Below are 17,626 nucleotides of genomic sequence, written 5' to 3' on the forward strand. Positions count from 1 at the left end.
GCTTTAACATGTGTAGGTTAGAGGTACTCAGATACTTTCATTCAGCAGTTCACACATTTCAGTGTTACAATATTTCCCACACTGTTATTTCAAGAAATAAAACCAAAATCATATAAGCAAATCCTATCCCTTTCAGGGATCTAACTACACATCAGAATCAGTCTCTCTAACAGCTGCTGGCCAACTAAACTGGTTCCCCAGCTTAAAACAATGCTCTCTCATTTAGGGACACAAGATACAGCACAGTCTTTTAGCAACAGCAGTAACCATTTGTTTGTCTTATCTGTTTGGGGTGTCCAGGCAAATCCTCTGGTACTGTGATACGTGGAGAGGCCGTCAACCTCGATACTGGATGCAGGGGAGCAGCGATACCCCCAGCCTCCAGGCTCCAAGGAGAGAGAGTCAAATGCAAAACCTCTCTGCTCTAAATACCTGTGCATGTGATTAGAAGAGCAGGTGAGGGAGAACTAGAGCCATTGTAATCTGTGGTCTGGATTTTCCATCCAGCTGCCTGAGTTAATGGGAAGCTGTGGAACGGATCATTTTTAGCTATTCCTGCACTTTCTGCTCTAAAATGGGGCAGAAAGCTGCCTAACATCTTTGGACTATGTCACATATCCCCCTCCCCAGCTCACACCTACTGGGGTGAGCGGCCATGGACCTCACTGGGGTGAGCGTCCTACCTGAAATGCTTGAGCTAACTGCTCAGTACAACATTAAGTATTTACATGACACGAATATGAACTTCATTATAAATTTACCAACCGAAAAGGGCATTTTTTTTTTTTCCCCATATTGTAAGCTACCAATATTTTTTCTCTTATACTACAGCCTTGTAATCTTAAGGGCCATCAACCCTGTATATTAATTTGTAGTTTAGCTACATTTTCAACACAGAGAACCAATATAACATTGTAATATTGACAAAATGCTTATTTGCATAGTTAAGTCCGTGACATAGTCCACACGTGTAATAAAAAAAATTAATCGGTCAGTTCCCCCAAACATTTTTTTTTTTTTTTTTTTTTGACTTCCAGTCTATTGCATCCTTTGACTTTATTTCATAGCCCGCTGCAACCTGCAAATGACTGGACTGTTTCTTTAGCTTCTGATGAGACCCTTGGACCAGATTCTCCTTGGCTCCACAGTGTGGTCCAGATTGGTGAGATATGGAACTATTCAGGCGCCGTGTTAACCTTCGTTGTTTTTTCTTTTCAATCTTTGATTTCCCTTTTGTGGCCATTACCAGGCCTTTGGTTTTGGAGACCTAGTTGCCTCTGTACAAACGTAGTCCATATTAACCATGTCATCAGGATCTGTCAACAAGTTTGTTTTTTCAGGAACTGCCACCCACATGGCTAAAACATCTTCTGTGTTGTCCTGGGTGTGTCCACTAGTTTGATAATCTTCTGGACAACGTAAATGAAATTGAGGATCTGGATTTTTGAATCCCAGATCAGGGAGTATATTCTCAGGAGGGTGCCTATCTGTTTCTGGAATAACAGCAGCACAATCAAAGTCAATTCTTTCTCCTTCCTCTTTGTCATCAGTGAGGGCATTGAGTTTACTTTCCCTGGTCTCCTTTTGTGACCGTGTCTCTTTTAGCCTTGGAATCTCTTTCTCCAACTTCATCTTTATAGCAAATCGTAATATTGCAACAGCATTGAAGATACACGTATAGGAACGTACAGCTTGCTTGGTTAGGAGGTAGGATTGATAGCCCGACTGAACCACTTTAGCCGCTTCTCCCATGTCCGTCATCTGTTTCAGAGCGAGGTTTAACTCTGTTTCATTTTCTCTATTCTTGACCTGCAGCTGCAGGTGCTCCTTCCGGGTCTTGTCCAGCTCCAGCTGCAGCCGGGCCCCCTCATTTGCCGTGTGGTCCAGCTGCTTGTAGATATCGGCCATCTCGCTTTTATAGCGCAGTGTCAGGCAAACCACCTGACGGACGGACACCTCCTCTCTCTTGGCGCACTGTATCTCGCGCTCAGCCATCTGCTTCTGCAGCTCTTCAACCTGATCGTGCCAGACCTCCCTCAGGGTCTTCACCTCTTTCTGGTGCTTGCTCTGGGTTTGCATCAGCGCCTCCATTTTTTGGAGCTCTGCAGTTTGTGTCTGTCGCCTGGATCGCCGCTGATTCTGTATTCTGCAGTGCTTCCTGCATTTCTAACTTTTCCTGGATCAATTGCTTCTCCACTTTTTCTGCTTGGTGAAGCTTCTCATCACCTTCACTGATCTGGTCAGTCAAGTCTGAATTTTTCTGTCTCAGACTTACATTCTCTCTTTTTACAGTCTCTAAATTACTCAGGGTATTCTCATAGGTTTTCTTCAATGTACACAGCTCTGTGCTGCGAGCGTAGACCTCATGGCGTGAGAGTTCCAGCTCTGCTTTAAGCGCGCTAGCCTCTTGCCGAGAAACCCCCAACTCTGTGATGAAGTTTTGCACATCTTTCTGGGACATCTCATAGCATAGTTTCCAGTCAGTTCTTGTTTTCTTTGATTCGCTTGGCTCTCTGCCTATGATGGTAGCAGTAGCCTTTGTCATCTCTAGGCGTGTCGTCATTCCTGGGACGATTGCGCCAGGCCCTATGGGCTGTTGCTCATCTCGGCGCCTTTCTGACGCATGTCCTGACAGTGCAGGTTCAAGTGGCTCGGTCACTTCCCCTGTGACTTGAGGAACAGTTTTCTTTCTTTTTGCTTTATTAGCTCCAGAGATATCAGTGGTACTGGGCACACACTCACTGTTATCAGCTTCCACATCTTGCTTGCACTCACAGGGCGTTGCTTGCTTTTGCAGCTGTTTGTCTTTGAAAATTTTGGGGCACACATCTTCCATGTGACCTACTTCACGACAGGCCCAGCATACTAAATTCATCTGTGGGTACGGCTCTCCTCCAGGGTCGTGATCATAGTATGGCCTGAAGGGACACTGTTTTGTATGGTTACGTACATTACACAACAAACATTTCACGTCGGCCATTTTAGAAACCCTGCAGGGACAATTTGCTAGCTGCAATTTCACTTACTTCAGCAGCTTACATACAGCACTTGCTAGCTGCAAATTCACTCACTTCAGCAAAAGGCATAAGCTTTACAAACAGCACTTGCTAGATGCAAAAAAAAATTTTCTCTTCAGCAAAACATTTTGGTTTTCTGTTTGGGTTCAGGGTGCTATTGCATCCACACTTCGCACATTCTCTGTGTATGCTAGAAGCACAACTGATATACACAGCGGGACAGACTTCACTCATAGCATCTGTACTTTAGTTCAGCTGGGCGGCCATTTTAAACCCCCGCATTTATTTGCAAACCCACAGACTTTTTAGTGTCTGCCCGCATTCTCCACCATATGTGACAAACGCCCCTCTTTTGTAGTGCTGACGTCTGTCTGGGTTCTTCCCGACACAGTCTTCTAGGGTTATTAATACAAAAACAGGATCATGCAAAGTATTAAGCTGCTTAACTCAGGCTTCTGCCTGCTTTATTTTCATCCAAGTAAGGTACTGCAGCTTTAACATGTGTAGGTTAGAGGTACTCAGATACTTTCATTCAGCAGTTCACACATTTCAGTGTTACAATATTTCCCACACTGTTATTTCAAGAAATAAAACCAAAATCATATAAGCAAATCCTATCCCTTTCAGGGATCTAACTACACATCAGAATCAGTCTCTCTAACAGCTGCTGGCCAACTAAACTGGTTCCCCAGCTTAAAACAATGCTCTCTCATTTAGGGACACAAGATACAGCACAGTCTTTTAGCAACAGCAGTAACCATTTGTTTGTCTTATCTGTTTGGGGTGTCCAGGCAAATCCTCTGGTACTGTGATACGTGGAGAGGCCGTCAACCTCGATACTGGATGCAGGGGAGCAGCGATACCCCCAGCCTCCAGGCTCCAAGGAGAGAGAGTCAAATGCAAAACCTCTCTGCTCTAAATACCTGTGCATGTGATTAGAAGAGCAGGTGAGGGAGAACTAGAGCCATTGTAATCTGTGGTCTGGATTTTCCATCCAGCTGCCTGAGTTAATGGGAAGCTGTGGAACGGATCATTTTTAGCTATTCCTGCACTTTCTGCTCTAAAATGGGGCAGAAAGCTGCCTAACATCTTTGGACTATGTCACAATACATACATGACATCTCATATTTTCAACTTAAGACCCTTTGATAATTCTGATACATGTTATGCGGTAACGGAAGTTAAATGTTTTATTTTCCCCTAATTTAATTTATAGTAGAGAAAAAATGAGCCCCAGATTCCTTCTTGGACTTCTTACATGTAGTTTCTGCCTTATCAAAGTTAATGGAATAATGAAGGTAACCATTATTTATGTCATTGTACACAGACTGATCAGATCTGACAATACTGTATTTGCAAGGGATCACGTTTCTTCCGATATTGTGGAAACTTTCCCTTTTCATATCCTTTTCTATACAATACTACCATGATCAACCCCAGAAAGGTAATTCCTGTCAAAGAAAGTGAAAGATATAATACCATATGAATAATGAAGTGCCTGATTCGGTGGTTTTTAAATTCCAAACTTAAACTCATTGTCTGGTTTCAATATTAGCCGTATGACTGTCAAAATCCATTATTTGGGAACTTCACCGTAGCGTAGCCACTGATAAATTGGTTGCTAATTACAGTACATCTTCATTGTTAGGATAATTGCAGTTCCCCTCGGTACTAGAGGGGCAGTACAGTATTATGTTGAGTTTTCAGTAGTAAATGTTGGGGCGAAAGAAAATAAATGTTTTGCCCATTGCTTCATGTTTCTGGGTCAGATGCTTTGTAGGTTGGGATGCATTTTTGGAGATCAACAAACCAATCCTATAAGTTTTTCTTGTGAATAAGCTTTTGAGACTGCAAATGAATAGAATATAGGACCCAGAGATGCAGTCTCTGGGTCATATATTCAAATATTCCCCTTCAGTTTTCTAATACAACTTTCAAAGCTGCTTTGTCATACAACTTAACCTTGAAGCCTGAGATGCATCCACTGTATGTGTGTGTGTGTGTGTGTGTGTGTGTATATATATATATATATATATATATATATTATAATACTGTAAATAAACACAAACAAAGGTCTGAAGGTACAAAGGCAGCAGCTTTTATTAAATGCATAACATAGCTTGATAAGTGCCGACCCTGCCACAGGGCTCAACCAACAGGTAAAGGCCAATGGTACTCAAACCGTGGCCCGCAACACCCCCAAAGCCGGGCATCGCACAGTCCCAGCCGCTAAGGGAGAATGGGACCCAGGAAACCACAGCATAATGAGCCCGCCCACTCACCCCTCACAGCATAATGAGCCCGCCCACTCACCCCTCACAGCATAATGAGCCCGCTCACTCACCCCTCACAGCATAATGAGCCCGCCCACTCACCCCTCACAGCATAATGAGCCCGCCCACTCACCCCTCACAGCCACCACAGTGCTTTACTGTAGTAGAGAGCCCCGTCTGGCAAGGTTAACCCACACTTACCTCCCAAAATATCTGCTGTAACAGAGCAACAACAAGCACCAAGTGCCAATGCCAAAAAGAATGAAACTGACATCAAAGTCTTCTACTTTTCTGTCTCTACCGGCATCAAACACAGCAAACATGATATAAAAGGGAAGGGTGGGTGAGAAGGTTGCTGACAGGGCACGGAATGTTTCCCCAGCCCTGCCTAATATAACCTCCTCCCGAAGCTATCCCCATCCCCACCCCGTCACTAGCCAGCCGGTGAGAGGGGGTGAAGTGGGGAAAGGGGGGAGCCTAACTGCCCATCATGCCGCTCTGTCGCCGAGGGGGCTCAAGGCTACTTACCTTTGTTTATATTATTAATCCCCCCCCATGTGGAGCTGGAGATTATTTCCCCCTTTTTCCTAGGTTCCTTGTGCTATGTATGTATGTATGTATGTTATGTTATGTATGTATGTATGTTATGTATGTATGTTATGTATGTATGTATGTTATGTATGTATGTACTGTATGTATGTATGTATGTCTTAATTTATATAGTGCCAACAGTGTACTCAGTGACCTTGTTTATACTAAAAACTTTTCTCTCTCTGATTTCTCCATTTCCCCCTTCCTCTCTCTGACCATCATCTCATCTCAAGTTCTCTCTCCCACTTCTCCCCTTCTCCACCTCCATCTACCCATCGTTTCTGCAGAGACCTGCGCTCTATTAACTTACCAGTTTTTAATTCCACTTTACGCTCCTCCCTTTCCTCTCTCAGCCCTGCTCCAGACCCTGACAACCTGGTCAGGAACTACAACTTTGCCCTATATTCCTCTCTTGATCTTCATGCCCTGCTTTCTCTCTGCTGTTCTCGTCCTTATAACCCCAGACCCAGGCTATATTGCCCTATTCTCTCGCTTGGTCCATTTTCTCAACACCTATTCTCTCCTATATCCTCTACAATCTGGCTTCCGCACTGCTCACTCTACTGAAACTGACCTCAATAAAATAACTAATGACCTCTATGCTACCCAATTGAGAGGTCATTACACTCTGCTCATATTACTCGACCTCTCTGCAACATTTGATACTGTGGACCACCCTCTTCTCCTTCACATTCTCCATACTATTGGTATTCGTAACAAAGCTCTATCCTGGATCTCCTCCTACCTCTCCAATCGTACTTTGTGTCTCTTTTGCTAACACCTCTATGGATCTCTCTGTGGGGGTACCCCAGGGCTCTGTCCTGGGACCTCTCCTCTTTTCTCTTTACACACTCTCTCTAGGTGACCTAATCACATCCCTTGGGTTCAAATATCACCTCTATGCTAATGACACACAAATATACTTTTCAACCCCTGACCTTACACCTGCTGTACAGACCAAAGTTTCTGAATGTCTCTCTACGATATCATCCTGGGTGGCTCTCCGCCGACTTAAACTTAACATGGCAAAAACAGAGCTCCTTATGCTACTTCCTCCCAAACCTGGCCCTACTACCTCCTTCGACATTACTGTTGGAAGTACTGTTATACACCAAGTAGCAAAAGCACGCTGCCTAGGGGTCACACTTCACTCCTCTCTCACATTCAATAGGTATCTAAAGCTTTTTCCTCCACAATATTACAAAAATACGCCCTTTCCTCTGTTGCTTGACTGCTAAAACTCTGACTCAGGCCCGCATTCTCTCCCTTCTCAATTACTGTAACTTCCTGCTGTCCGGCCTTCCTGCCTTTCGCCTATCTTCCCTACAATCTATCCTAAACTGCTGCCAGAATCACTCTACTCTTTCCTAAATCTGTCTCAGCGCCTCCCCTACTGAAATCACTCTCCTGGCTTCCTACCAAATCCCGTATCTCACACTCAATTCTCCTCCTCACTTTTAAAGCTTTACACTATTCTGCCTCTCCTTACATCTCAGCCCTAATTTCTCGCTATGCACCATCCCGACTCTTGCATTCCTCTCAAGGATGTCTTCTCTCTACCCCCTTTATCTAAAGCCCTCTCCCGCCTTAAACCTTTCTCACTGAATGCCCCACACCTCTGCAATGCCCGTCCCCTCAATATCTCCTTAATGATATTACATGGTTGTTGATGGCTAGAAGTCTGGAATATACAGTATTGTTGATAACGTTCCATAAGTTAGCTGGATTTGATGTATTCTGGTGAAGATTGTCAGAGTAATACTGTGTTTTTGCACGTCTTATTTGCCTTGTGCACATGTTCCGCAGGCATCTGTAGTTATTAAGATCTTTGGTAGTGCCAGTTACTTTGTAGCTTTTCCTCAAGGCATCCCTAAGATAGTAGAGCGCTATAAGGTCAGTTGTAACCCACGGAAGGTGCCCCCCCCCGTACTCTTATTCTGCGTAGTGGAGCATGGGTATCACAGAGTTTTAAGAACTCGGATTGGAAATAGTCGAGAGCAGAATCGGGGTCGGGAATTAAGTCTATTCTGTACCAAGGGCAGTTGGTAAGGTCAGCCAGAAACTGTTGTGGGTTAAAGTTGCTAAATGTTCTAGTGAGGAGAACTTTAGGGCGGTTTAATTTTCCTTACACAGTGCACTATTGCATGGTCACTGAAAATGTCAGGAAGGCATGCCAGAGGATTGGATTCTGCTGAGTCTAGAGGAGAGAATCCAGTCTAGCAAGGAATGGTTGAGAGATTCTTATCGTCATTCTAGCAGGAGCAATAATGTTATGCAATTATCTAGCAGAGTAGTCACATAGCAAAAGTCTTCAGTGTACATCGTCCTTATGCATACATGTAATGTAAGCCTTTGTTAAACCGGTTCCCGATGGTGTGAATTCTCAGTTGTATAGGAGGTCACGCTAGGTGATAAGCTTTCACTGCAGTGTTCCTGGAAGTAATTAGATGTCCAATAAAAATGGTTCTAAACCTCTCGTGACATCTTGCAATCAAGGATTTAAAGCGTCAGATAGGTTCTAAAATAATAGGATTCCTAGAAACGCCGGCACATTTAGAACAAATGCATTTAACCTACTGTTTGGTTCGCTCAGCTTGATAAAGTAGCGAACAAAGGACATATATTTTAAAGATACAGTACATTCTCATTAAAACAGGCAGATTATAGTTGTACTCACAGCATGGCTGTATAAACGGTTAATTAAATCATTGGATAATTGCGCATTTCTGTTGATGATCCTTCTTCAGTCATTTCCACTACACACATTTGTGCTATATCCTCTCTTTGTTTTATGTCCCTCAATTTCTCCCACTCAAAGATCTTTATTGACTGATGAGAAAAGTAAAATAAAAAGATGGTTAGAATTGCCGAAGGGAGAGGGGAATTGCTTCGCAGAACAGAAAAGCTAATTAGGCGAACATCTTACCTGTTCCCATCAGCAATTCCATCTATGTTTTTATTTTTATAGAGCTTTTTTTAATTTACTTTTTAAATTCAATACGGTAGAAATGTAAAGCAAACAAAGGTTTTTATCCAAAAAGTAGATGTTGTTGCTAAATTGCAATGCAACCCTTTTTTGTAATTAATTTGTAAGAAGCATAATGCATTAGTATGTAACAATTCCCTATAAAATTATAGTGTTAGTTTGGTTATGTCTTCTATAATAGGAGAAAGGCGAGAGCCCCAAACATCTCAATAATACAGTATTTGAGTAATGGGGTACACATTGTCAATCTGGCTGTTTTTCTTGCACATTAGACATGTTTGGCTCATATGTATGTGACTATATGTATGTATGTATGTACACATGTATGGAATAAAGCACTGAGAATGTGTCAGCTCATTCAACTAGCTGAGATACTTTCCCCCCCCCAAGCCTCTTTTAATTGCTCAATAAAAAATATGTCTTTGGAAACTGGAAGATGTTTAGTTCAAGAAAAACAAAAGATGCAATTTCAGGGATCCCATAGCAAATAAAAATATCACATCTCACACAGGTCTGCAACCTGCTTTTCACCAGTATCTCTTGGCATACAGTGCTTCCACTGCAGCCAGGGATTCTGGGTAATGACATGCAAATGAGCACTCAGTGTCACCATGTGCTTCTTATCCATTTTTACATAGACCCCTATAAGCTTATGCCTGCCGCATTACACAGCATTTCAGCACAGCCTGGGTTAAAGAAGTGCATAGCCAGTAACCCTACTCAGAGACACCTGTTTCGACCTTGTGGGTCTCCTCAGGGCGAGGGTGGTTACAACAAATAGAACACTACTAACCTACTAATTCTTGATACTTTGGTCACACTTATAAGTTCCATTATCTATCTTTATTATTATCCCTTTTTGTGCATGTTAGATTGTTTTAGGGTACAATTATCATTCATTTTGTACACGTTTCTATTTCACAATAAATATTCCGATATTTTTTTGTGTTTGCCTGAATCCTTTTTCAGAAAACTTTTTTGCTGCAATTGTTGTGTGGTTCTTTTTGTTGATATCACATGCTATTGTATACTTAACTGTCTGAGTACAACAACTTTTTATATATACAGTTTTATTTACAGATGCAGCGGCTGTTATTCGAACACTTCACGCGGTGTATACCTCGGAATACCCATGTCATGGCGCGTGATCTCTTCCAACCTTCCCGCCTTAAGACGCTAGTGCAGAAAATGGCATTTTAGTGTTCTGGTTGTTAAACACCTGAAATTGACACATTAGCACAGTACTGTACACATTGCATTTCATTGCACACAAAGAAACAGAATCCATGAAATTCAAACAAAGCAACCGCGATAAACACGTGTGCCTGGGTTGATTGGCCGCGTTAATGCCGCGTGGAATACAGCAGTGCACACGAAAACGGCTCCGTGAGTTGTTCGAATAACAGCCGCTGTATCTGTAGCATCCCTGAATGGCTGAACGTTCCAATCAAACATGGAGATTCACTACATGTGTAGCACCCCTATCCCGCTGATCAGGGTTATCAACAGTAATGGATGTTATTGGTGCTCACCTGTTGGTAAATCTAGAGCCTGAACCTCCGTGTATAGGGAGCTTGGGGTATGATGCGCAGCGCCTCCACCTGCAAGGGCCCAACCAGAGGCAGGGGGTAACCCCTCACAGGAACTATAGTCAATGATTTAGATCAGAGTGCCAGGAACGTTTCAACTGAACAGGTTTATTGGGTGCAATTATCCTCATACATCACAATTCAGTACAGGTTCTTCCTTAGACAAGAGAGATGCTCACGCCCGCTGGTCCCTACATAACCCAGGTAGAGATAAGCTGTAATCTCGCAGCTTGCTTTAGGACTCACTATGTATTGCTCCCCAGGATACAGGTCCATGCCTGGGTCTCTCACCCTTCTCTTGGCAGTACAGCATCCACCCCTCTCTTGGACAGATGTAAGGCTCAGGAGGAACTGATTACCTAGAAGTAAACGATCCTCACCCCTTCCCTTGGCCAGGTTGGGCCTCAGCAGGAACGGATGTGCCTCGGTCTGAAGTATCCTCACCCAGGGGTCTCATCCACCCCCTGGGTAGGACAGGACTCAGGAAGAGTCACACGCCCCTGACTCAACAGGAGTCAGGGCAGCACCAGAGCCACTCCAGGGACTCCTTAGGACTGACTCAATTTGCATGGATCACACTTTTATACCTGGGGAGTGGCCAACTTCTCCGCCCCAGTAACTGGGCAGATCTTACTGTAACAGAGCTCACCCAGCATGTGACTCCAGCTGCTCTCAGGGGTGTACCTGAAAGCTGCAACAAAGTATATCTACTGGGAAACTAACTCACATGCAGGGCCATGTGCTAGGGGTTAACTCTAGCACTGCCTGCTATTACCAGGATTTGCAATGCTGGCCATCGGGATATAGCAGGGTGCTACATGAGTAAAAACTATTATTCAACATTCATGCAACACATACTGTATATTAGACATTCATTCAATACATTTTTCTAAGTTTATATCCTAAATATGGCAAAACCTAAAAATAAGGTGTTTGGATATAGAATTATAGTGCATCAAATTCTAGAAATCCTCAAAGTTTACTAAAAACAAATCCACTGAGACTCTTTTCTAGAATCAGGAAGCAAAAAAATATTACTTGTCTCAATATTGTCAACGTGCATTTTCATTATCAATGTCTACTGAAATAATTAAAACCAACTTTCCTTCAAAAGAGATCTTCTAAAAATGGGGTAATACAATAATAGTGCAAATAAATATTTGCCTGCGTGCAGAATGAATGCACGTGTGTATCAAACTTATTACACCCACTGAAAAGCATATATCTGTGTTCCGTGACTGTTTTTACCATAGGCTGGAGATGAGTTGCCAAAAATTAATTTTAAGCGGCTACAGGCGCCACAACCAAATTAATTTAGAAACCAGTGATCTAGGCATGGACCACAGTTTGAGAATCTCTGCCCTATGTTAGATTATCAAACGTCATCAAATTGTTTAATAGGAAAGATAAAAACATTTAACCTGTTGCAGGCATCCGTACAGATATAACTTATTCAGTTGTTTCAAATAGATTCTAATCTAAGCCGTTCATTGCTGTGCAGCATATTGCAGTTACCTGTGGTTGAGTTCATACACCAAGAATATTCTATTGGCTTGTGTCATAATGACTTGAACAATTCATTGTACCCAAGAACATATCTTGAACCATCATGTCCCAAATGAAAAAGCTACCATTTAAATTCCAGCAGACAGATTGATCACATGTAATCATTGCCAGGAACAGTTTACTGAATCATCATTTTGTTAAACAGGAAATGTACTGGCGAAATCTATTTGCCTACAGTGTTTACAGCAACACACAATTCCAGTGTAACGCACATCCTTCAGCTTCCAGTTCTATCTGGCGCAAGTCATTGTCTGATACAGTACTGCTTGGTATTAAATACAATGGGAACTGATTATTCATTAACCTCATGTTAGCTTTGGTTGTGACACTTTCAATTGTGTCACAATCTCAAGAAAGTAGTAGGAAAACCTTTAATGTGGTGACTTAATAATTCCATGTCGGGCACTTTGAACTTTAGAAAGATAAACTCACAAAACTCAAATCTGAGTAATTTAAACCTTTTTTTTTTTACCCACCTACAGTATAAGTATTTGAGTTACTCTGGATGCTCCCTTGTCTGTGAATCTCCCCTTCCTCTTAACCTTATTGGTTCCTCTGATAAGGACAGGGTGGGATAAGGGGAAAGAAAACACTTGATTGTCAATCACGTCCCCATTCTGAAGCCCCATAAGAAATTCTAACTGGGGAACTATGTGGGATTGCACCTTCAATAGACTAACAACATTTTACATTGACAAGCTTTTGGGACCTTTCTCCATTCACCAGGTCAGCGATAATGAGCAAATATTTAATCTTCTTTATGGAACCCCCCCACCCCCCCCGGCTCTTAGGGAGGTTACATAGCTGTCTGGTATATTGGCTACCCAGGATGCGTTACCTTGTCAGGGGTATTAGTCTGCGCAGGCTGGGTATGTTTGCAGGTGAAAATGATGGGCACCACAAACTTTGTAGTTATTGATATAGGTAACGTTTATTCGCAGTCTGTGCACATACAATATCGTCCCCGGATACATGCAGGTATTCCTAGGTGTTTCATTGAACTGAGGTGGGGGCCACATTGTTACCTTATTAAGTGACTATCGCATTGATTCCATGCACCTCTAAACTTCTAGGGTCCCAGCTTGGGCTACACTTACTCCTTGTAAGGAATCGGGGACCATGTCCTTTGCGACGTGTTCCCTCCTTACCTGTCATATCTCACACCTCAAACAAACACAAACAGAGCCGAGCGCTACATCCAATGGCAAAAATACACAGTGAAGAACCTAAATATCTCTTGAATAAAAGGGTCATTTAGTTTAACACTTTGGCCAAAGCATTGTAAGCCTGTGAGCCCCTCCAAGGCAGGACCATAATTCACAGGCCCTAACACTGATTAAAATTCTTAATAACCTGTACAATACTAGGAAGAATAATCATAAGTGATCTGTCATAATCAGCTGCATGGTTCTATCTCAGACCTCCGCAGCTCTTCTAGAGTGTCACGGAGCTTAGCTCCGCCTCCTCGAACGCGCCGCGCTTCTCTCCTGCGCGGCACGCACGTGTGACGACGTACATGTTCCCCAGCTGCGTGGCAAGTACTTGTTTAGCCCACTTGTCTCCTGCAGCCAATCCTCGCCTCCGTGGAGGCCGCACCTCCACTCTGCCTCCTTTGCTATGGGTCCCTGTGGGCTACTGAAACCCTGCAGTTCCTCTCAGACCTTGCTGAGAATAACTCCTTGGAGCCTTGAGCTCCTACGTCTGTTGTGCCTTGCTCCTTGTCCTGTGTTTTCTTGCAGTTAACCCTTCGTGTACCTACCCGGCTTGTCTTTGGAATCTGACTGGATCCTCCTATCTGCACACTGTCCTGCTTGCATCACTTGTACCACTGTGGTGCTAAGGTCACAGGGGATGTCTCTTTAGCTATTTACGACGCCTCATTCCCTCGGGATCGTTATCCACGTGCTGTATAGTGGGCTTACTATCACTGAGGATCCAGCGGAGTTCCAGGGCTACGGTTACTACAACCCCTAGAGCAGGGGAGAGCAATCTTTTTTTCCCTGCGCCCCGTGCCGGCTGTTCCCCTCTCTCCAGCCCCCCCCCCCCCCCCACTCTCACTCTTACCTCGGCGTCATGACGTCACATTGCCATGGCCACGGGACATCACATGACGTCACGGCATCATTTGACGCCGCGTTGCCATGGTGACGCGTCTCCAGAAGCTGCCGAAGCCAAGCTAGGTGCAGTTTACAGAGGCCTTTACCGCTTCCCCGGCACTTCATTTAAGTGCCTCTGTAAACCCCGCGCCCCCCAGTTTGTGCACCGCTGCCCTACAGGGCACAGGACCCTATGGGAACCTATACTCTCACTATCTCACATGGCAATGGACCTTACTTCAGAGGGCACTTCCCTGACTTCAAAACAATAAATAGGGATACATCTATGTACAGTACATCATCTATCCCCCTATTGGGAACCTATTTACACTTGAGGCTCCTCCGCTTATCCCACCCAGGAACCTGAGTTCCCGGAGCCTCCCCCTTTTTATTTATAGCCCAGACTGATGTCCCGGTTTCCAGGCAGAAAGGGACAAGGGCATAACCTCTGCTGATTCACCCCGGTACCATGTGATAGGGAAGGGACAACACACAGCTAACCCCTTTAGGCCCATGTAATCCCAAAGGGGGGTTACATTTACATTTTGGAAAGACATACAAGGAATGACAGATAAAATGAATACATTTCTAGTATCTTTTTCTAGTCATACATTTCGTGGTGTTTGACACAGTATGAGTGTTTAAAACGTGAGAGTTTAACCATTACATGCCAATAGGGTCAGCAACGTATTGCACTGCAAAGCATGGTTGTCCCCCCTGGCAACAAAGGAGATAACCCAACACTATATATGTGCATACATCAAAGCATAAGTCACCAGGCATACACTGTGCCAGTATATTTAAAGGAAAGAAACAAATTAGGACAGCTTACAAAAAAATAAAATAAATTATATATATATATATATATATATATATATATATATATATACAGTGCTTGACAAATCACCCAAAAATCTACTCGCCGAACCAAAAAATCTACTCGCCCCCTAGTCCCGCCCCCAACCCCGCCCCTAGTCCCGCCCACAACCCCGCCTTTAGTCCCGCCCCCGCTTTTAAAAAAATACATAAATAAAATAAATTGAATAAATTCCTAGTAAGAACATTCGTTTTTGACATAAGTTTATTTACTGTATTACATTATACTACAATTGGTCCTTGTTACGTGTGTGTGTGTGTGTGTGTATGGGAGAGAGAGATTGAGTATGTGTGTGTGTGTGTGTTTGTGTGAATAAATGTCAGATCTAGAAAAAAAAGCCAGATGTGAATGACTAGTTTCCTGAACCCCTTAACCAGTATCTGGACGTCCCCGCTTCACAATATTTAAAGCAGCAATCCCGCCTGGGATCTTACCTGATCCGCAGTCCCTCAATGTCCAGGTACCCTCATTCCCGCAATGTTATACATTGGAGGGAATGTGTTCCTTACCTGTCTTCTAGGTTGGGGGGGATTCCGATGTCTCCCGGGTGAAGCTTGAGTCAGATCTGGAAGAAAGCAGTATAGGTTATTTCGGTGTAGTATAGGGCAGTTAAGATATATAGGGTAAATAAGATATCCAGATCGAGAGTGTGAGACAGAGAGTGTGTGAGACAGAGACAGAGAGACAGAGAGGGGAGAGAGACAGAGAGGGGAGAGAGACAGAGAGACAGAGGGGGGAGAGACAGAGAGACAGAGAGGGGAGAGAGACGGAGAGACAGAGAGGGGAGAGAGACAGAGAGGGGAGAGAGACAGAGAGGGGAGAGAGACAGAGAGGGGAGAGAGACAGAGATGGGAGAGAGACAGAGATGGGAGAGAGACAGAGATGGGAGAGACAGAGAGGGGAGAGACAGAGAGGGGAGAGACCGAGAGGGGAGAGACAGAGAGACAGAGAGGGGAGAGACAGAGAGGGGAGAGACAGAGAGAAAGAAAGGGGAGAGACAGAGAGGGAAGAGAGGGGAGAGACAGAGAGGGAAGAGAGGGGAGAGACAGAGAGACAGAGAGGGGAGAGACAGAGAGACAGAGAGGGGAGAGACCTAGAGGGGAGAGACAGAGAGACAGAGAGGGGAGAGACAGAGAGGGGAGAGACAGAGAGACAGAAAGGGGAGAGACAGAGAGGGAAGAGAGGGGAGAGACAGAGAGGGAAGAGAGGGGAGAGACAGAGAGACAGAGAGGGGAGAGACAGAGAGACAGAGAGGGGAGAGACAGAGAGACAGAGAGGGGAGAGACAGAGAGACAGAGAGGGGAGAGACAGAGAGGGGAGAGACAGAGAGACAGAGAGGGGAGAGACAGAGAGGGGAGAGAGACAGAGAGGGGAGAGAGACAGAGAGGGGAGAGAGAAAGAGAGGGGAGAGAGACAGAGAGGGGAGAGAGACAGAGAGGGGAGAGAGAAAGAGAGGGGAGAGAGACAGAGAGGGGGGAGAGAGAGACAGAGAGGGGGGAGAGAGAGAGGGGGGAGAGAGAGACAGAGAGGGGCGAGAGAGAGAGGGGGGGAGAGAGAGAGGGGGGAGAGACAGAGAGGGGGGGAGAGACAGAGAAGGGGGAGAGACGGGGGGTAACTGACTGACGGGGGGGAGGCAACTGACTGACCTGGGGGGGTAACTGACTGACTGGGGGGGGGTGGGATGACTGACTTTGACTGACTGGGTGACTTTTGACTGACTTGGTGACTGGGTGGGGGGGTGGGATGACTGACTTGGTGACTTGGTGAGGGGGTGGGATGACTGACTGGGTGACTGGGTGGGGGGGTGGGGTGACTGACTGGGGGTTACCTCTGGTGTCCTGCACACACACATTCTCTCTCTCACACACACACACACACACACACACACACACACACACACACACACACACACACACACACACACAATCTCTCTCTCCCATACACACACACACACACACACACACACACACACACACACACACACACACACACACACACACACACACACACACACAATCTCTCAATCTCTCTCTCATACACACACACACACACACACACACACACACACACACACACACACACACACACACACACACACACACACACACAATCTCACACACAATCACACACACACACACACACACACACACACACACACACACACACACACACACACACAATCTCTCTCTCATACCCATACACACACAATCTCTCTCTCATACACACACACACACACACACACACACACACACACACACACACACACACACACACACACACACACACACACTCTCTCTCTCTCCCATACACACACACACACACACACACACACACACACACAATCTCTCTCTCATACACACACACACACAATCTCTCTCTCATACCCATACACACACACACACAGGAAGGGACCTGCGCCGGAGGGGAGAGAGAGAGGGGGGGGGGGGGGGAAACACCCCGCTACTTCCTCCCGCCCCGCGCGAGCAGCGGGAGCACCGAGGGGAGAGAAACACCGGCAACTGCAGTATCTTCAGACCCGCGCGGGCAGCGGGAACACAGGAGGTGGGGAGGGGAGAGAAACACCCCGGTTACTACAGCATGTGACCCGCACGGGCAGCGTGAACACAGGAT

Source organism: Ascaphus truei, chromosome 11 (assembly GCF_040206685.1).
Source record: "Ascaphus truei isolate aAscTru1 chromosome 11, aAscTru1.hap1, whole genome shotgun sequence".
Lineage (NCBI taxonomy): Eukaryota > Metazoa > Chordata > Amphibia > Anura > Ascaphidae > Ascaphus > Ascaphus truei.